We start from the raw sequence: 21852 nt of genomic DNA, 5'->3' as shown, positions 1-21852 counted from the left end.
TACTTGTCATCTCTTGTATCATTATGCTGCAAATACATTACATTTTTAATTTTTAGTATATCTTAATGGTAAGATTTGGGATAACATCAATATATTGTCGACTTATGCAGACCTTATAAAAGAAATTCATAGGCCACTTAATGCAGGTAAATTTATAACAAATTTATGTATTTTGTAAGAATAAAAGGATCATAAATGTTTATTCTTAAAAAAGAAAATCTAAACAATTCAAATTGGTTTATATTATCTTAGACTTGAAAACTTTTTATATCCCTTATCTACTTTATGAGTTGATATATGGTCATCAATTAATGAAGTCATTTTTATCATAATAAAATGTCATCATTAGAACTGCAGTATTATAGTGTAACCATTTTCTAAAAAATATGATTGGGGCATTTTAGGTAGTTAAATATTAAAATAATCTAATTGAAAATGAGACTTTAAAATTATTCATTTTGATTGGCAAACGGCAGAAAATGGCTTTGTTTCATAAGTACATTTTATCACTCAATTTTCGTAGATATTACTAGTATTTCTGGAGAAAAAAAAAGTAAAATTTATCTTGTCTTTGTTTTACCTAACTAGTACATATAATTACTTTTGGTTCTCTATGTTTTAAAGGCACCTGTTACTACATTTACATAAATCAAACTCCTCAAGTAATTGTGCCCTCATGTACGAAAGGCCTTCAGTTACAAAGTTGCAGTTTTACTTTCCACTTATCCCTGAAGAATAATCTTCCTTTAGAATCAAAAAAATATACTGCCGTTTTAATTTTTTTATGGTTATGGAAAGTATATAGCCATGAAACATCAATTTGTTGAGAAGATTGATCACAGGACCTCATGGACTAGTTGAAAGCCCCAGAATGCAAGATAATAGTAGCCACAGTCACAAGTTGAATCAAACACTCCAACGATTTAAGTAAAGACTTTTATCCTCATTTTAGAGATGAAGAAACTGAAGCTCAAACAGGTTATCAGACTCGCTTACAATCACACAGGCAGAAAAGTGAATTTGACTTCTTGTCTTTTGAGTACAAGGAGGGTATTCTTTCAATTGCAAGTTATTTATTATCAGCGCACAAGAATAGTAAAACTCCAGGCCCTGCAATTAGAAAAAAATGTCCCATATCTGTATACAAATATGAATCAATTGACTCTACTCTGTAGTGGAAAAACCTTTGGGGTTGCTTCCCCATTATTAGTTGAATTTGGCTTGATTCACTTTTGATTTTGTATTATTTTGTGTTTCACTTCATCTATGTTGTAACCACCTTATGGTGCAAGACCTGGGTTTTCCATACAAGTGGCGTAATGCTATAATTGAAAGCTACCATCAGAAAATATGAACTCTAGATAAGTGTTTCCTTTCTTTAAGATGCTTTCTCCACTTTAGTCTCTAGATCTATGTATTAAATATACACTATTCTGAAGAGTATTAGCCTCCTTACCCATGAGAAATTTTATTTCCCTTATATCATTTTACTGTTACCTTTCCCAAAAACCTTGTACTCCTTTTCACAAGGGTGGATGGGAAGGCAGCAGGTGGAAAGAGCAGAAAATAATATTAATTTCAGCTTGGCTTATTCTAAATAAATATCATGACTATTCTATTCAGTATCTTTAAACTTCCTGCTCTCGGGGATAAATTTAAGAAATGAATAACTGCATATAAAAAGTTGGTAAGAGTTGAAATAATAAAGAAGTTCTTTGTAAGAGCTTTCTTTTATGTCAATTACTTTTGAGAAATAAAGAAAAATCGAAGTGCTAGTTAATATTATAGCTTTGGAATATATGGAAAATATTCTTACTGAAACTTCATATATGAGGATACAGGATTCTATTTTCCACACTAATTTGAGCAGACAAACTAAGTAAAACAAAACTTTTTCATTGAAAACAAAAATATATTTGAACATATTTGTTTTAGCCTTTTTAAACTTTTTCCATTTATTTTCAATTATTCTGTGGTAGGTGAAATAATGCCTCCTTCACCAAAGATGTCCACATCTTAATCCCCAGAACCTGTGGATATCTGACCTTACACTATAAAAGGAACTTTGTAGCTGTGATTAAATTAAGGATCTTGAGATGGGGAAATTATCCTGGATTATCTGGATAGGTCCAATGTAACCTCAAGGGAGGGTCCTTATAAAAGAGAGACAGGAGTGTCAGAATTAGACAAAGGAGAGAGAGATGACTATGGAAGCAGATGACACAGTTATGAGAATTAAGCCAAAGAATGTGGGCAGCCTCTAGAAGCTAGAAAAGGCAAGGAAACAGATTTTCCCTTGGAAGCTCCAGAAACAAACTAAACCCTGGTGACACTTTGATTTTAGCCCTGTTTAAATGATTTCAGATGCCTATCCCCTGGAATTGTAAGATAATAAATGTGTATTGTTTTAAATCACTAAGTTTGTGGTAATTTTGTTACAGCAGCAATAGGAAACTAATAGGTACTCCTTTTAAATTCTGAGTTTCTCATTCTTGTAGCATTAAGAATCTTGATGATGGCTTCTAGGAAACACCCTGCCTGGAAATTCTAGTGCTATGGGATTTCCTCATCATAGCTGAAGTCATTTGAGGAAAATCCTACAGAGTTCAGTTCCCCAAATCTCATGTCTTTAATTAAGCTCTCAATGTTATTAAAATGCTCCAATAGCGGAAGTTATAAAGACAAAATGTTCTTTCTTACCCCCTTCCTCCCTTCCTTTCTTCCCTTCTTTCTTCCTCAGTATGATCTGAATAAAGTGTAGGTGAGGACAAATGAAAATAGAAAACTAGGCAGAAGCCAGCTCATAAAGAGAAATAAATACAACCTTAAGCTTTGTGCTTATAGCCCTGATGTGCCATATAAGACTTTTAGCAGGACAGTAATATGATCAACTATTATTTCAGAAATATCCCTTAGGCAACAATATGGAAACTGAATTATTGAAAGACCAGGGCACAAAGAGAACAATTAGGAGTGTTTAGTAATATTCCAGGAGAGAAGAATAGAGGGCCCAAGCTAAGGCAATAGTATTTGATATTAAAAAGATAGGGTTAAATATTACCCATAATATAGAGGATAAAAATTTTTAAATATGTACAGAATTTCTGATTGGTTTATACGTGTGGTGAAGGGGAAGATTCACATATGATGAAGTGGTAGAGAAGACGGCATTTATCAAAATAAAGAATAAAAGTGGAGGCAAAAGATTAGAAGGAAAGATGATAACTTCAGTATTGGACATAATGAAGTCAGAGTGGCTGTGAAACATCCAACAGGGGTGCCTAGTAAACAGCTAGCTGTGTGGATTTAGAGAAACAGGTACGGTGGCCAGCTTAGAACAAATCACTGAAGCAGGGTTTTAGTTAAAATCACACAGGACAAAGAATTAGAATTAAAAAGACAAAATCCAGGTAAAGAACTCTGAGGAATATCAACATGTAACGGGCAGAAAAGACTAAAGAAATCTCAAGAAAGTATAATGAAAATTAGGACAGAATGATACAACAAAGCCAAAGTAGGATAGAATTTCAAGGAAAAAGTGGTTAACAGAGTCAAATAGCACAGGGATGAGGAAATAGAAAGAGCAGGAGATATTGCTGGCAGATTGGGAAATAACTGGGTCACTGGTGACCCTCAGGAGAATGATCTCAGGGACACAGTGAGAATAGAAGTCAGCCTGCAGGGACAGGAGGGACATTGCAAATTGTAAATGAGGAGACCTCGGGGCTCAGCACTAGGCACTTCTACTCTCTCTCCACACTCTCCCCAAAGAGGGTCTCATCTGTTCCCCTGGCTTTAAACACCACCAATATGCTAATGATACCCAAGTTTGCAATTCTCTTCCAGAACTCTCTATGAAATGGAAACTGGAATGCAGTAACTTGAAAAGTGAATTGGAGATGACACAGGACTCAGCGCCAGACACCTTCTCTTTCTCATGTATGTGGATGATATCGCCTATCCCCTCAGTTATAAATACCAGTTACACACTAACAAAACATAAATCCCAAAGTTTCTCTCTGGGAGGCCGAGGTTTATGTATATTAGATAAATAGATAGATATCTCACAAATATCGCACAAGTTAAAATTTGCATGTCCAACCACTTGTGATAATCCTCCCCAAAGCCTGTTTCTCTTCATTCTTCTCCAAATCAGTTAATGGCATAATTATTCATCCAATTTCTCAATTCAGAAACTGAGCAGTCTTCCTTTTGTCCTTCATTTTCCTTTACCCTCATATATAATCCACCCCATCCATTCTAACTCACAAATGGACCTCAAATATAGTCATCTCTGTCTCTAACTACCAGAGCTCTAGTACAAGCCACTATCATCCCTTACTGTGACTCTCTCATTACTCATCTCCCAGCCCCCTCCTTTGCTCTCTTCAACCATTCTTCATACACCCTTCAGAACGGACTTTTTAAATCATAAAATGGATTAACCTCTCTCCTGATTAAAAATCTTTCAGTTGCTTCCCATTTCATCTAGAATAAAGTTCAGTTTCCTTATCGTGGCCTATGGATAGGTTGTCCCCCACCTACCTATTCAACTTCATTTTTCATTTGATCCCTTATGATTATGATCCCTTATTTGACCCATTTTTTTGATAAGCTAATTAAGGCTCATGTTAAGCATGTTAACAAAGCAGCATGCAGAGTTAAAATCAATCGAAGTCTGCTCATCTCTATGCTGGTGTTCTCCGGAAAGTATGTTAATAATCATAATGATAATAATGGCATACATTGCTGATAAGTATAGAAAGTTTGCTTTGTGTCAGGCACAGAGCACGGAATGCTACCCACCATGTCTCATATAATCCTCGCAGAAAGCTGTGAGGTGAGTAGCCTTTCTCCGCACTTTCATGAGAAAGTGGAGATAAAGGATAGGTTGAGGAGCTCTGAAGCAAAGCCTGAGTTCAAAGCCTCACTGGTCTCACTACTGAGTCTTTGTTCCTCATCAGAATTGATTATTAAAATGAAGCTGTTTTCCTTTCAAATTAACAAATATTTTTAAATGATAATACCTAGGGCTGAGGAGGGAACAATGCAATAGGCATCTGTGTGAGTTGCTGCCGGGGAAGTAAATTCGTACATTTGCATAGCTTAAGGAAATAATCCTAGATGTGTAAAAGGTTTGAAGCATCAAGATGATCACTGAAACATTATTAACAATGATTCTATAATGTAGAGAACATATACAATTTAAATATATACCCCAGTGGACTCTCTATAGCATTCTTCAAATGGTGAGATTTCAGGTCAAAGGGCTTTACTGCTAAAGCCACTTAATCGTAAAATGACTAGAAAGCATAAACTTTGAAAGCAAAGTTAAAGTAAGCTTCCTTTCTCTCTATTAATCACAAAATTTTTAAAATAGAATTATATATCAAGTGACTCTAACACAAGAGAAAATATGACTATTAAGCAAGCTATTTTAAGAAAAGTATCATTATTTTAGTCATTACTAACACTCTGGCTTTAAGTTCTATCTAGCCTTACCACTGAACTTTAATAGAAGTACATGAGATAGCATCTAAGTCCTGAACATTTACAAAACATTTCCATGGGAAAAGTTAGAATTTTAGGAGTGTTGAAGAGCAGCACATGAATGTCTTTCAAACAGTAACAGGATATTTCAAAATCTCAACATAAATGCATTAGGATGTTCAACCAGCATAAACCAGACCTTATAAAAATGAGCTTACAGCAGACAATAACCTCATTATGTTCTCCCCATAAAATCCAACACTATAATGTGAGAATAAATCATTCTTTCCATCCTTATAGTGTTGTTTATGTCTTGCCCAAAGCTGGAGCTCATTTCAAAGTAAATTTCCTAAAGGAACATAAGGATAGATAGATAGGTATATAGATAGATAGATAGATAGATAGATACATAGATAGATAGATAGATAGATATAAAGGGGCTTGCTTTGAAAAAGCAGCTCAAATAATAATGTCAACCAGATTCTTTTGCCTCTCATCAAAGGTTTTGTTTTGTTTTTCCTTCTCTCATAAATTCTTCTTAGAAGGACTGTTCTTAGTGGCAAGGTCAACTTTGCCTTACCCCAAGTCACTAATGACTGAATTGGTAACCTGATATCTGAGAAGTCATTTGCTGTCATAAGTCTATCACCAACCCTTCAGAAGAGTAAGAGAATATAATGCCTTACATTAGGACTTGGCCAAGTTAAGGTAGAGTTTCAATTTTATTGAACTCTATATGTGCATGGGGTGAAATGTGATTGTTTTGTAGCCTATAAATATATTGCCAGTGCTAGCAAGTGGCAAGACATCTATCTCACTCTAGAAAGTCAAATGCTGCAATGTGTCACTTTCAAACTTCTCTCACTGGTCCCAGGAAAATATGTACAGATTTCGAATAAAGTTATTTAAAGTAGATTCTGGTATACACATACTCCAAAGTTAAATTTTCCAGTTAGACTGTCTCCAGTCAATCTGACCACTTCAAGCTGAAGCCGGTCAAATAAGCAGTCACAGTGGGCCAAAAATCTGTCAGAATGGTTTGCTTCACTGGTGATTACTTTTTGACTGACTTGTGCAGTCAAGTTAATCAAAACAGTCAAACCAGCTTTCCCATGTGTACACGGTCTTAGCTCTTCCTGTGTTAGTAGCTGTGCCCTGTTTAAGTATTTGAAAGAGTTTTATTAAGTTACATTGTTTAAGAGAAACAAGTCAAAAAAGTTACGAGCAACTAGTTTGACAATTAGGGCTCCCCTCAGAGCTGGACCTCAGCTTCAGCACTGGGGAGAAAAGGCTCATGGGGCCTGGGAGGCAAGGGCAGGGGCAGACAAGGGAAAAGCACCATGGGAGCAGGAAGAAACCATATGCCCAGCTCCTAACATTTCTTGGTTATAGAGGACTGATATGTGTTCTGACAAGGGCTGGTTGTACCTTTTGAAATTAAATAGAAATACTTAGAAAGAATCCAAGGAAGGGTTTGGGGACATAGATATCACTGTTAACAATGGTTTTTGATTCTTGGTGCGAAGAGCCATTTCTGTCAGACAAAAGATAAGCTTTAAGAATCCCCTTAATTTAAAAATGAGGGTGAGGACTATTTAATTTCTCAGCTTGCACAAATAACAACCTTGAACTGCAGTCTGATGTTTCCAAAGCAGTGTTAGAGGAGCAGTTAGGATTATAGGGTTTGGAATCAGCCCACCTGGCTTCAAAGCTGGGCTCCTCACTGACAAGTTGTATGACTTTGGACCACATATTTCCCTCCCCATATGTAAACACTCTTACCTGTTCACTGAGCACAATAATACTGCTTAATTTCCAGAACTGTTCTGATTACTAAATGACTTAATGTGAGTAAAGCACTTTTATTGGGGAAGGTAAGGAAGACTTGCTGTAGTGAGGCATCTGACCAGAAGATGGTCCACCTCAAGTTCACCATAACTGTGAGAGTATCTTATTCAAAGGAAGGATTTTTATAAAGTACTAGACTTCTTTTATACTAGGGTTTTATGTTTTAAGTCATGCCGCAATTAATAGTTTTACCATTTAATATCTTTATCATTTCTAATAATGATGTTAATAGATACATGGCTGATAAGTATATGTGGACATTGAGCTGGGTGCTTTACCTTTACTTTCTTATTTAATATGAAACCCAATGAGGTATACCAGGTTTACACATGAAGAAATGAGTTTACACATGAGTTTCAATCAAATTACATGACCTGTCTGGGATCAAACAGGTGATTATGACAGAGCTGGTTTTGAAACCTAATGCCTTGCTTTAAAACCTATGCTCATTCTAATACACCATGTTTCTAAGAACCTACAATGTAATAAATATCTAACTAATAATAACATATTTCTCGTTCTTCCAGCAAAGAAGAGTAGCTGATATTGCAGGTTTGGGACTTCCTAAAGAGCAACATTTGTCTATTGGGTCTCCAAAGGTATTACAAGTAAATCAGAGGAACCAGGAAGATTGAACACTGACCTGGCATATCCAGAGCCCATGTTCTTCCCACTCTCTACACTGCCACTTTGGGTTCCAAAAAAGTACAAAATTTCTGGATGACAAAACTCACAGATTCCAAAGGATTTAGAGCTATAAAGGATCTTAAAGACTGGTTAATTAAGAAAATACAGGTAGAATATCTCATTAATTGAAGATGGCTCAAGAATCAATTAATAGCCTGAAAACAAAGTAATTCTTGTGACATCAAAACTATTTCATGCCAATTTCTTGGGTGATTTTTCTGCCATTGATAGAGGTAGTAATCTCAGAGAGTAATGTACAAAAAGTCTAGACTCTGAAGGAGTATGAATGAATGATACCTCTGGGAAGTGCCCAGCCTTCCAGCTAAAACTCAACATAGAGGGTGTAATCCAACATAGAGGTTTAACATCTCAGGAGATTTGCCCTAGGTCAGTTCATCTCTCTGTGATGCCTTATCCTCTAGATGGAAATAAAAGCAGTGAACTCTCTTAAATGTGCCCTATGGTCTGATTAAAGATTGAAAAGGTCTCTAAAAATCCACAGCACTCCCAGGGAAAAATGCTAAATATCATTATCATTATTACACCAAATGCCATAATTTGGTCTCCTCAGATTCCCTTTTTATGTAGATTCCATCAAACTCTGACTTTTGACTTTTTGCCTCTCTGACCAAATCTCCAATGACAAAGCATAGGGAAATGTTGAGGCAATTAGTGGGAAATGGAAGCAATTAATTCCCTTTTTTAGTGGAGACCTGGCCTCTGTGAACCAGTTTAACCAAAAATAATCAATGACCTTTCTCTGACCAAACTGAAGCAAATCTGCTTGATATTTGTCACTGGTTATCCATCTACTGCTTCAACATTAATGAGTCTCTTCACTTTGCCCCTTTCTTTTATGAAATAGAGCCATCTATTCTGGTCCCTTGTTACCTCTGCAACTGCCATTTTTGCAAATTTAATGTAGTCAAAGACCTCGTTATCCATGTATAAGCCTAGGAACCACTTTTAGCAGAGCTGTGATTTCTGATTTCCCCCAACCCTTCTCCCTTGAACTGTTTCCCCTTCTCTGCTATAAAGATGGGATAAAGTAGAACATTTGTTCAAAATGAATAAAGTAGAACAACAAAGATACAGTTTAAGTTTAAAAGTTCCCCAGAAAAGACTACAGAGTTTACTTAGGTCCAAGACCCTTACAGACCTAGATCTAGGTCGCTGCTCCATCACTTACCCACTGGTCACCTTGGAAAAGTTACCTATCCTTCAAAAGCCTCACTTTTCTCAACAATGGCAATAGCGGACTTGCCTCAAGGGCATGTCAGGCTCAAATGAGGTGATAAAGTCTTTACTACATGCTGAGAGCCCAATGGATGTTAACTATTATCAACTGTGGAAGAGAAAAGACTATTTCATGTACAATATCTGATTTTGATACTGGTTAAAACTCCTTCTAAGATTACTGCTATCAAGCAGAAGTAATTAACATTCACTGTCTCTCTTTTATCCCTCAATAGAGGACTTAATATTTCAGCTTATGCATTTATTTTATAAATTCTTTCCTTCTCCTAACATATTATAGGATATTTTTGCTTGCTATTTTGTCATTGTTGCTGCTTGTTTTGTCTTTAGACAAATACATCTTAAGCAACTGGTTGTGTTACATATTTCACTTGGTGTGTTCAGTGGGGCTGAATCTAAATGAATTCAGATACTACTTAGTACACCAGTGTTTCCTATTGAAACAAATAGAAATGAGAATGAACTGGCAATGCAGTTTTAGAAAATATGGAAAAGTAGATGTGACCCATGAAGAAAAGGCAAATTATGCAGAGTTGCTTCATTCTCTACTTCATTTTGCTCTGAGAGCTCTGTCCTAAGGCAGAGTCCTCCAAGGCTATTTTCATAGGAGAGAATATATGAGACAGTAGCCCCTGGTTATGTTCTGTGCTCTAGAAATCTGTCAGAAATGTGAGATCAGGGATCCCATAGGGAGAAGCAGAGAAGTCCTCCCTTTGGGTTGTGACCTTATTCCCAATCTTAGAGCTCCCATGACCAATCTAAATTTGATATCCTAGGAGCAAATTCAGAACTACTCTTCAAGCACAGGAGACTTCAACACAACCAGACCCCTCTTCCTTCACACTCAGGCCCAGCCCCAGCTGTTCATTCACTCTCCACGCTAGGTATTAATTCAATATAAAATATTCAGCTAACACTCGCACATATACACACACAGACTTATTTAAAGTCACATGGCAAGTTAGTAGCAAGCTAAAAATGCTGAACTTCTGACTTCCTATTTTACAGTGTGTTCTATCAGCACTAAACAAAGCAACCACAAAGAAATCACTGAATCACTTGCAAATATTTCCTTGGCCCACTGGTTTGGGAGCTAATCCATGTTCAGTTTAAGTGGTTATTTTTACAGTGGAAAATGACACAGTCCACCACCTTTGATTTTCTTATGAAGTAGGTTCTACAATATTTTTAGTAAAGAACTTGCCTTCTGTTGTTGCCAGAGGTTCAACCACTTTGCAAAGTATTATCCAGAGACATATAATTGTCTTTGCTGTCTTAAAGCAGATACAGGAGCACTCTACAAACAAAATCTAAAACTTATGACTCTGGTCTTTCATCCCACCAATCTGTGTTCCAAATGGCCAGAGATATCCTGCTAAAACACAATCAGAACAAGCTACTCTTGTTAAAACTGTACAACCCTTAAAAGCATAGTTCTTATGGTCTGCCCCCACCTTAACTCTCCAGCTCTTCTTTATGTTATTCCCTACAATGATTCCAAGCTATAATCAAAGACCCCTGAATGTGCCATGCTTTTCACATCTCTGCTCTGATGGAAAGAGCAAATCATCCATCATGTGAAAAGTGCCTTACATATGTGTAGGACAATCATAAGCTATAGAAGAGGAAAAGTGATTGATTAAATGGAGAGAAACATTTGAGAGATGCCTCTTAGCCTAAGACTAATTAAAGAGAAGCCTAAAAGTTTACCAAACCTTAGAGTCTGATGGTAAAAATGCTACTGACAAAACTTCTGTTACAGACCTCAATAGTTCAGTAGGTTCAAATCTATTTGAATTTGCACAGGATCAAAGGGAGCAGAGAATGTAAACATCCTAGCTGCTGAGGAATTCCCTGCAGACACTAGCTGACAGCATTACCTGTCTATAGAGAGATTTTTCAAGGCAAATAGGTACTGGTCTAGATTTTTGGGGAGTGTGGAAAGATGTCTAATAGAATGAGTTTTCACCAATGGAGAAAAAAAGGGATACAGTGAAATGTCTGACTGAACACATAACCCTGGCTCAAATGCTTTTCTGGATGGAAATCCACACAAGGAAGCTAAATATCTTTCAGAACTTAATTGTTCATGTGCACAGAACTTTTGTATTGGAAACATGTTCACAAAACAAGGAATAAAGAAAGGAACAAAGGGAGGGATAGAAGGATTCTCTGGCCCAGTGGAAGAAGCCAGAAAGTGAATCACAATCTGTTCCAGTACACAGGCTGAGGAGGAGTGTTTCAGGAAAGGCAAGAAATGATTTGGAAACACTCTTCCATGGTAACTCTTGGGAATAAACGTAAGGGGATATGGGAATTCGTATTAAACCTCAATCTCTTTCCTAGACCCATTCCTTTCAATTGCCTTTTTTAGTTCTATTTTTGAATTTCACATGTTCTTTCAAATGTGAAGTGATAAAAAGAAAAACAGCAACCTAATGGGCTTTAAGATCATTAGGCTCAACCTCCTGCTGTATTCTGAGAACAATTACAAAATTAGAACCTAGGGTTTTCTGTCCTTAACCAATCTGTTCTTAAAATTGTCACCTAAGGAAATTCCACAATCTATCTTACTATCTCACTTTTCAATAATACAGATTCCCCCAATTTTCCTAATGTTTAACATAAACTACCTGTAATTCATTCCCGTATCATTCTTTTTTGCTGATGAGTAATTGGCCAAGACATCCATGCTCCAATAGCTACAATTTAATGGAATCACAAAATTATCATCAACTAAGTTCTCACAAGCAAAATAATGTCTGACCAATTTGGTGTATCTCCAAACACCTATACCCTGACCTACAGATTCCTGAACAGGCTGGTAATTCACAACTCTAGAAAATAAGGGATATTTTTATATGTTAATTTATTGATACTCATTTTTCTATAAGACTACTGTTAAGCTCTCCCCTCATAGGTTATGTTTTTGAAAACACTTGTGATTCTTACTGTTTTCCTCATACATCCTCTGCTCTATGCCTCACTGACTCTTCTTCCTAATCTTAGTAAATATAATCAGTAAAACCTGAGCAAGAACTGTATTTTGCACTAAACATTTGTTTTGGGTTTTTTTGCCAAATAGTATAAAATTTGCAATCTACTGTTTGTAAACATCGCTTCTCTGGATCTGCTATCACTCCATTGTTTAATCCAATATTTTTTACTATAAAGAGTTAATTAAATTTTCCTCCATGAAGAATCTGGTATGTCTAGTGAATTTCATTTCATTTTATATAAATATAAAATTTCATTTTATAATTTCATTTTATGATTTGTACAAAAATAAAATTGACTTCTATTTATAATTGATTAATAAAGAATTGATGATTATACATCCACTTGTATATTTATTACTTTATCAGTATCCATCATTATTCCTTTGAATCATATTTCACTAGTTTATTTGAAACTATCATGTAAGAATATTTTATTTCTTTCAGTTTCTCCTTTCTAACTATTCAAACCACTGTTTTCAAAATTATTTTCCATTTTCACTGTGTTAATTACCACAACTTCTGAAAATGTCACTAATGCTAGACATTTCCATCAGATTTAAATACCTCATAATTATTTTGGCTATCTAAAACTTATAATAAACACTTGTGTCACAGTCATTAAAATTAAGCTGATTTTTAAGGAACTTTTTTCAGTTTGTTTCATTTTTGACATCAGCTCCAACTTCCAGTTCAATAAAATTACTCATACATTGAACTATTCTACTGCTTTGTAATGAAATAGAAATTTTTAAAAAAGTAATGATAATCAAACCAAAGAAATAGACAACATGAAAATTATCTCTATTCCATTTGTTTTATAGCTAAAAAAAGTTTTCATTCTCAAAATGGAGATTACAAAGTTTGGCCTATTTAAGGTAGCTTCCACCAAAAAAAGTAAAAGATTTAGTATTAATTCCAAAGTTACTTGAAAGTGTAAAGCTACACTCAGATTCATCTAAAATAGAAGTGAAGCAGAATTGTCTGAATAATCTTGATAATGAACTCTATATTCTGTTTCACTTTGCTTTGTTGACACAGTCTCTGAACAGGGAAGAACTGTGAAAGTTATTTTAAATTCTCTTAACTTTAAATGAAGTTTCTAGTAAATAAGTTACTAAAAAGCTACCCAAAATGAATTAAAGATTACCTCAGGTTTATTTTCTTCTCAAAATGTGTATTCCCAATGAAACATTTTAAGATGATACTGAAAGCATGGGATTATAATTCATATAAACAAATATATATAAAATATATTTTTTATGTACATATATATATAAACAAATATATATATAATCTTCCAGTCCCTACTACAACTCTGCTAATTATTACAGTTGAAAACTATTACTAATAAACTAATTAAAAACTATTATAATAAAAAGTTATTGCTTTGGGATTTTGACATCTCCGACACAAATTTTTCAGATTCAAATCTCCATAAAAAACAGAATAACTTTTAATGCTGGAAAAATAATATATGCTAAAATACTATCTGGTGTTATTTCTGCTATGAATAGTATGCATATTTTCTTACCTTTAATAGCCAAAAAAATATATATTGCTAAAAGTAGAAATTAACATTTACTCATAAAATAACATAAAAGATGCAATAAAATGTTAAATCATGTTCCAATTTAGTAAATATCCAGGAATATTAAACTGGAAGAAGAAATTCCTTTGGTTATCATGAAATAAAACAGTGATTTCTATATCTTGATTAAAATAAGACATTAATAGATTGAGTTTTAGATATATTTTACCCAAATTACAGCAAATCATAGCTCAACTACTCTAATATCCTGATATCCAGTGATCATGCAAGATGAAACTATAATTATCAGCAAGTCACACATATCAAAGTAAAATAGGTATTGATTAGACTTGTCTTTCACAGTTTAAAGTACAGAAAATTAACTTGCCAGTTTAGTTACCTACCAGCAATGACTGGATTCTATCAGTGTTATCACCTTTACAAACAGCACCAAATTATAATCCCTCTTCCCATAACATAAGCACCATGCCACAGGAGACAACCAAAGTAAACGTCCTGATCATGAATAATGAATAGTTTGGACTGGTTGGAATCCACTTAGTTGAGGAAAGAGAAAAGAGAAGTGGCTCATTAGGGCATTTCCTGAACCTTGGTTGGAATTTCAGTTAAGGAAGAAGAAATGACACAGCAGTTTCATGTACGGGGGACTTCCTTTCTTTATGTGAAATATGCTACCAATTTGAGAAATAGCACTCCAACAAAAGTACTCCACAGTAATGTGACCACAGTAAAAGCTCTAGTTGATCCCATTATTGCCCCATAATCAACATTTCTTCCCAGAATAAACACAAGCAGTAAATGGTTGTTATCAAAATGGACTAAGGTCCCACATTTATTGCGACGTGTCAAGTCTCACACTTAACGTTTCTTCAAAAAGCTGACCTGCACCAATTTTCAGTTTTTAAGAATTGCAGTTTTGTTAACAGTGTTAAAAGATTTTGAGTTTTTGCTTTAGGCCACTAAATTTCCCATATTTCATATAATCACATTTTCCTTACATATGATTTTGCTCTCAAATTCCAGGATAATTTTCATCTTGTCCAGGAATATTTTATTTTCCTATGTAGTTGGAAGATATATATTTCAACTTACAAGATTTCTAATTTTTATTATTATTTTTCATATCCCAGTGTGACATATTTTTAAGGGACATGAGTACTGGTTACTCACTCACTACCTTTATAAATGAAACATCTAAAGAGGTCTCATTTTATATATTAGTTACCTGCATGAAAGTAAAAACCTGAAGATACAACTTTGTTCCCACACTATAATTTGTGCTGTGAAAATGTGCATTTACTTTATAACAGTTACATCATTACATATAACATAATTACTAAAGTTTCATGCAAAGGTTACATTCAAATTCCTCTCTTTGTGTTTTATAAAATCATGCAATTGGGCTTCCCTGGTGGCGCAGTGGTTGAGAATCTGCCTGCCAATGCAGGGGACATGGGTTCAAGCCCTGGTCTGTGAAGATCCCATATGCCGCGAAGCAACTAGGCCCGTGAGCCACAATTACTGAGCCTGCGCGTCTGGAGCCTGTGCTCCGCAACAAGAGAGGCCGCGATAGTGAGAGGCCCCGCACACCGCGATGAAGAGGGGCCCCCACTTGCCGCAACTGGAGAAAGCCCTCGCACAGAAATGAAGACCCAACACAGCCATAAATAAATAAATAAATAAATAAATAATATATACAAAATCATGCAATTAAATTGACATTGATGTTTGTCAAGGAGTGAGGTTTATGTGAAAATGTCTCAGCACTTTGTGTCTCCTCTGAAGAACTGCAAAACTATTAAGTAAAAATTTTAAAAGTTCTCTCATTATCAATAACTAATTTTTGAGTCACCTTACATTTTCTTATGATGTTATCACACATTTAAATCTCCTAAGGTGATGGGAAGGAGTAAGTACTTAATTTAGAGCAAAGGTGATTGATTTAAGCTAATTTTAGAAATAAACAAGATTAATAAGAAACATTGTTAAGAAAGAGAAACATATGGGATTTTAACTCATATTAGAAACTACTTCAGATAGAATTATAATTTAAAACACATTTGTGTGATTCAGAAGGTAAGTTTTGAAGCTCTATTATTATAAGGGCATACATTTTGGTTTTTGAAAAGTTGGAAATGCACACGTGGACACACACACCTGAAGCAAAAGGCACCAATGTGTTAACAGTGCTTATATCTTAATGGTGGTCTAGAGGAGCACTTAAGATATTTTAAAAGTTTTGTTTACCTATAGCTTCTATATTTTATATAATAATCATGTTTGTAATTTGTATTAAAATATAGTTTTGATTTTAAAAATAGTTTGTACACCAAAACATTTAAGGATAGTATACTACTTTGTGTGATACTGTGATATAATAAGAAATAAATATTTGGTCTTCATCCTTGGTTCCTGGTTCACGGTTCTTAATAGGGGTGAGAAGAGCATCTTTTGTTAATCATGTAAGCCCATTTCAACTAGTACCTGAGTTTATGTTGAAGAGGTGACTTCTTTGGCCCCAAAATAGTTTCCGGATGAGGGCTGGTTGTCAGAGGAAACAACCACGAGATTAGAGCGTTGTTTTTCTAAATCACAGATTTGATAATTTTATTCTCCTTACTTGTAACCATCAGAAGATTCCTACTGCCTAAACGGATTCCCATTACTCTAGAACAACATATAAAAGTCCTCACAACCAAATCTAAGTCTGGATTTCAAGCTTCATCATAAACATCCTTCCTTCCTTCTGCTTAGAATGTCCTGATGCAATGCAAGACTCTCCCTTTTTCAAAGTCTAGATTGTGTCTGACCTCCTGTCTGTAGGCTTTTCTTGAAAGATAAGAATTAAATGCTCGTGTGTGTGTGAACAAACGGAACTTTACATATCTTTCTACTATAAGTATTAATGTCAGTATATTTTAATCCCAAATAAATTTGTAAATTCAATATAATACCCATCAAAATTCTAGTTACAGGCTATTGGTGTTTCTATTATTATTTACTAAGAAGAATAAATGAAAAACATAGCCAAAATATTTTGAAATTAAAAAATAGTGAAGAAGGACTTGACTAATGAGATACTGGACATACTGTAAAACTACACTAATCAAAACAGCTTACTGATGGCATACAGTAGACAGAAAACTCAAACATGCATTTTTAGAAATTTAGTATATGTTGAAGGTTGTATTTCACATCAGTAGGAAATAGATATATTTCTCAATAAATACTTTAAGGGCAAATAGCTAACAATTTGTTGGGAGAGAGGGAGAGAGGAAGAGAGAAGTAGACAGAGACCCATACTTCTACTATACCAAAAATTCAATCTCAAAATCTTAAAGATGCAAATATAAAATTTTAAAAATCACCCCCCAAAATGTGACTATTTTGTAATTCATAAAGTAGAGAAAAATATCAAGAAAGTCTAACGTATTTGACCACATACAGATTAAAATCTCTCTAAGAAAAATACTTTTTAATGCCTAAAAAACATCTTGGGAAATGCTTTTATTCCTTAGCTTTAAATCACATAACATGTAGGTAATTGTTACACTGTATTATAAAGGTTTGATTGTCTTCTTATCTTAAGATGTACTTATTGCTGGATTGGACCATAACTTTTTCTTCTTTGTATTGGTAATTCTTAGTTTCATGACACTGGAAATTATGTAAAATGCTTAGATTTATTCCAGGCAGGGAACAAAGGACCTGGGATATTTAGACCCCCCTAAAATCCATCAGCCACTGGTTTCAGGCTGCCTCCAAGGGAACATTAACACCCAAGCATATCCTGTCCAAGCTGCAGCTGGGCAAAGTGGAATCTGTTCTGCTGAGGGCAGCCTTCTGACAAAACTTCCATTGCAGGCAATTGGAAGACAAGCCTGAGATGGTAAGTGGTATATGGAAGTATAGAACATGGATAGCATATGCTCCAAGTACTTATAATTAGTCCTGTCACACAATAGACAGTGTATATTAAATACTAAGCCTTATGTTCTTCACAGTAGCTTCTCCATCAAAACCAATATTTTATCTATTATTAATTAATCAGCTTCTACTGAATGTCTACCATGTATCAGGCAGTAGGCTACAAAGACAAGCTGTTGTGATCCTTACCCTCAAGGAGATTAAAATCTAATAGAATTTGGAAGATAAATTACCTATGGTTTAAGTTAGTTAAAGGCGGAGAAACAGTAATTTAGTAGATGAATATATGAAATAGCAAACAAAATGATGTAAGGAATAAATGGATTGTTTTCTTACATCTGATTTTGTGAAGGACTGGGATATTGAAATGAGAAATGCCACAAAAGTAGAGGCTGCTTGGTTTCTAAAGTCAAACATATTTGGGGGCACTAAGGTAACAATCAGTAATAGATAATGTCTGTGATAAATAATGTTTAAGTTAAAAACATATGAACAGACCATAGAAGAAAAAATTTTCTGATTGCCAAATGGCAGCTAATGCACTTTTGGAAATGGACTCAAAAAACATTCCTACAAGTAAGTAGAAAGCAGACAAGAAGATCACATACCAGTTCTTCAAAGAAGAAAAACAATGCATTCATTGTAACTTCAGACTGCTTTCATAGAAGTCTCAAAGATAAAAGATTATTGGTAAAGAATCCTTTTAATGGCAATTGATTTTGTACATATATACCTGGATGTTGAGGGTCATTATGCCCATAAGTATGCCTTTTTTCTTACCAACAAGTAGCCTAGTTTAAGATAATCATTAATTTTTAAAAAACTTCCAACCTGATAAACACTGAAGAAATCTAACTTCTCTTTTAAAAAGCTAAATTCAAGGAAAAGATACAACTCTCCTAAGAAGTTTGGAGAAAAAGTCCAGAATCAATATTACCATAGAAAACAAACAAAATCAGATGTGAGTATACAGAACTGGAGTTTATATGTCCCTCAGGGATAGAAATTATCCTTTTACAGAGAGATTAATATTACCATTAAGTCATTTGGCAAAAAATTCACATTGATTATTCAAAAGTCTGATTTCATTACCAGAAGTGCATAAGTTAGAAAGTGAATGTTCCCTGTTTGTATGTGATTACTCTACACTTTGCCTGAATAGCACTTTAAGATAAACACTGAATATCACATCTGATCTTAAATTCCAATATCATTTAAGAATTACAGACCATCAAACATATAGGAGTTCATCCCACTAAAATACTAACACTGAAACTTATCTAGATTTCTACTATTTCACTAGCACATTAGCAAATGTAGCATTTGCAAACTTTCAATATATCTTTTAAAACTGCATTTAGGTTTTATTCCATCAAAGTTATTATGTCCTTAAGAAGCGTACTAGGCATGAGAGCTGGGGAACACGTGTAAGATCAGTATAAATATACAATTGCAATAGTAGTACTTTTTCAGTTCTAAAATGCTCTCATCTACTTCAATGAACTTCACAAACATCAACTCATCAATCCACAGTGTCAGCAGAAGTGCATGACTTAACATTGCTCTGTGAGAAATGGAGAATCAAATGACTTTTGCAAGTTTTTCTGTCCCCAACAAATCAGTTTTGAAGAGCACGAAGTCTCTACAAACCTTTAAGGCATTAATATAATTTAATTCTTCTATGATGCCAAGGGCTTTAAGAATTCTCTAGAGTTTATGTTTAATCTCGGCATACACCAGAGAATTAAACAAAGAATCGGCTCTTCTAAAAATTATGAAGTAGGCAAAATTTGTCTTTAACATGCAATCTCTATGTCTTTTTCCCTTTTGCCAGACAGGTGCCATGATCCCTTATCATCTCCCCACTTTGCCACTATCTAAAACTATTTTTAGGAAACTCTCTAATTAATTCATTATGTACTTTATTCGCCAAGGTATAAATGCCTAATAAGACTTAAAATATTCTCCTTCCCCAAAGCATTTGCATTTGGAAGGTAATAAATCCTTAAGGTAAAGACAGAAGATATATTTAAAATTGGGAAGGGAAAATTATATATAAAATTCCAGAAATCAGAAATATTCCATGGAGGCTACCATCTAACCTATACTCAGACGAGACAATGTATTTATTATCTGTAAAATAAGTAAAAGTATAAAGCTTCTTCCTTTGTAATATTAGGAAGTTCCAAATGAGAAGGCATCTCCCATGATTAACACTGCAGCTCCCTAGAGATGGGGAAAATTATAATTCTTTTGCAGTCTGCCAAAATTGTACAGTTGTTCTCTGCTAGACAGGGGAGGACAGGATATGCTGTGGTAACAAAAACCTTCAAAAAATACATAGTGTTAAAAACAAAACGTTATTTTATACTCTATAAGTCCAGTGTGGATTGCGGGGGGTGGGGGAAGGGAGGCTGTGTTCCACACAGTTACTCAAGAACCCAGGATAATGGAGGCTCCATCTCCATATACGCTTTCAACACCACTGAGGCAGGCAAACAGGATGCAATGAACCATATGCAGGTTCTTAAAGCTTCTGTTTGTCATTCATTGGCCAGAGCTGTCAATGACCATGTCTACTTCAAAGGAAATTAACCTGCATAATCCTTCCATATATTGAGAGAACTGGGATATTTGTTATTAGGATCAATGACTATAAAACTCTCCTAATAGCCTTTAACTTATCAACTTTTCCCAAGGGAATCGCTCTTTAGTAAAGTTTAGTTCTCCTGTATTGTCACCTAAGAAACAAATTCAGTCCATGCAATAATAAGTTATGAACTTTATTCTGAAACTCATTATAAATACAAATAGGAAGAGAGAGTAGATACAGGAATAAGGGAGGGAGTAGATTGACAGAGATGACGATGATAATTTTGATTACCATGATTTGGGGAGATAAAAACTAAAATAAAAGAAAAGTTCTCTGTATGAGTATATATGTGCTTATCAGTATTGTTATTTTTGTTCTTAAGATCTATGCCAAAATGCTTTCCGGAATCCGCAAGGAGGGAATTGCCATCTTTCAAAGAAGTATAAAAATATGAGACACTTCACAAATTCATAGTTTGCTATAAGCAAACATGAAGTTTCCCTGAGTAAACTATAATAATTATAACAGTATAATAATTTTTAAAGGAATACAATCTGGAAAGGTAATAAGATCAGAGATAGAGAAAGGATAAGTGTAGAAATGTGTTTCCTATTTCCATTTTGAGGGTTTTTAAAATTCCTTTAGAGGTTTAAAAAAATGCCCATGCACACCAAAGAATCATCAAAGTATACTTCTTGGGGGCTTCCCTGGTGACACAGTGGTTGAGAGTCCGCCTGCCGATGCAGGGGACACGGGTTCGGCCCCGGTCCGGGAAGATCCCACATGCCGCAGAGAGGCTGGGCCCGCCCATGAGCCATGGCCGCTGAGCCTGCGCGTCCAGAGCCCGTGCTCCGCAACGGGAGAGGCCACAACAGTGAGAGGCCCGCATACCGCAAAAAAAAAAAAAAGTATACCTCTTGTTTTAATCTATAATTTTTGGTTGACATTTTTAACTACGATAAAACTACACTCTGACAAAGTAAAATAAGAAGAAATAGAAGGGGGAAGAGGGGAGTAAGACTGTCTTGTTCCTCAAGTAAGATAGGAAGTAATATGCAATAATCTACAAAGTCTAGGTGTGACCTAGACAAAGAGAGTAGAATAAAGCAAGGTATAAATGTTCTGCTGGGGATAATTCATCACTTGGTGACAAGAAATGCTAGTGGTATTTAAATTTACTTTGGTCAGTAGGTGCATCATGATGTGGGAATACAACAAGGGAAAATGGGGCTCATAGGACTTCAATAAAGGTGTCAACAAATGCCAGGAAAATGATGGCACTGGCACGAATAGTCTTTGTTTAATTGATAATGTTTTAGTAATTAGCCAACATAATTTGTTCTTATTCCCTAATTTTTTAAAAAAATGTATACAGATAGTCCCCAACTTACAATGGTTCAACTTATGATTTTCGACTTTACAATGGTGCAAAAGCAATACGAATTCAGCAGAAATCATGCATCAAATTTTGAATTTGGATCTTTTCCTAGGCTAGCCATATG

The 21852-nt window shown here is 34.9% G+C and overlaps 1 protein-coding gene across 2 annotated transcripts in view; it reads right to left on the bottom strand.

The window, feature by feature from the left end:
- Positions 1 to 14345, bottom strand: part of TFEC (transcription factor EC) — an 81297-nt gene extending 66952 nt beyond the window's left edge. The window contains exon 1 of one of the 2 annotated variants that reach the window (XM_004269864.3): positions 14214 to 14345. The gene's annotated coding sequence lies outside the window, so the exon portion shown is untranslated. The remainder of the gene's footprint in view (positions 1 to 14213) is intronic. The other variant, XM_004269865.3, reaches the window with a different exon arrangement.
- Between the last annotated feature and the right edge of the window lie 7507 nt (positions 14346 to 21852).

The sequence above is a fragment of the Orcinus orca genome, chromosome 9, assembly GCF_937001465.1.
Source record: "Orcinus orca chromosome 9, mOrcOrc1.1, whole genome shotgun sequence".
NCBI classification, from domain to species: Eukaryota; Metazoa; Chordata; class Mammalia; order Artiodactyla; family Delphinidae; genus Orcinus; species Orcinus orca.
Note: the sequence above shows the minus strand (reverse complement) of the source record. Positions and strands in the feature narration are given on the sequence as shown.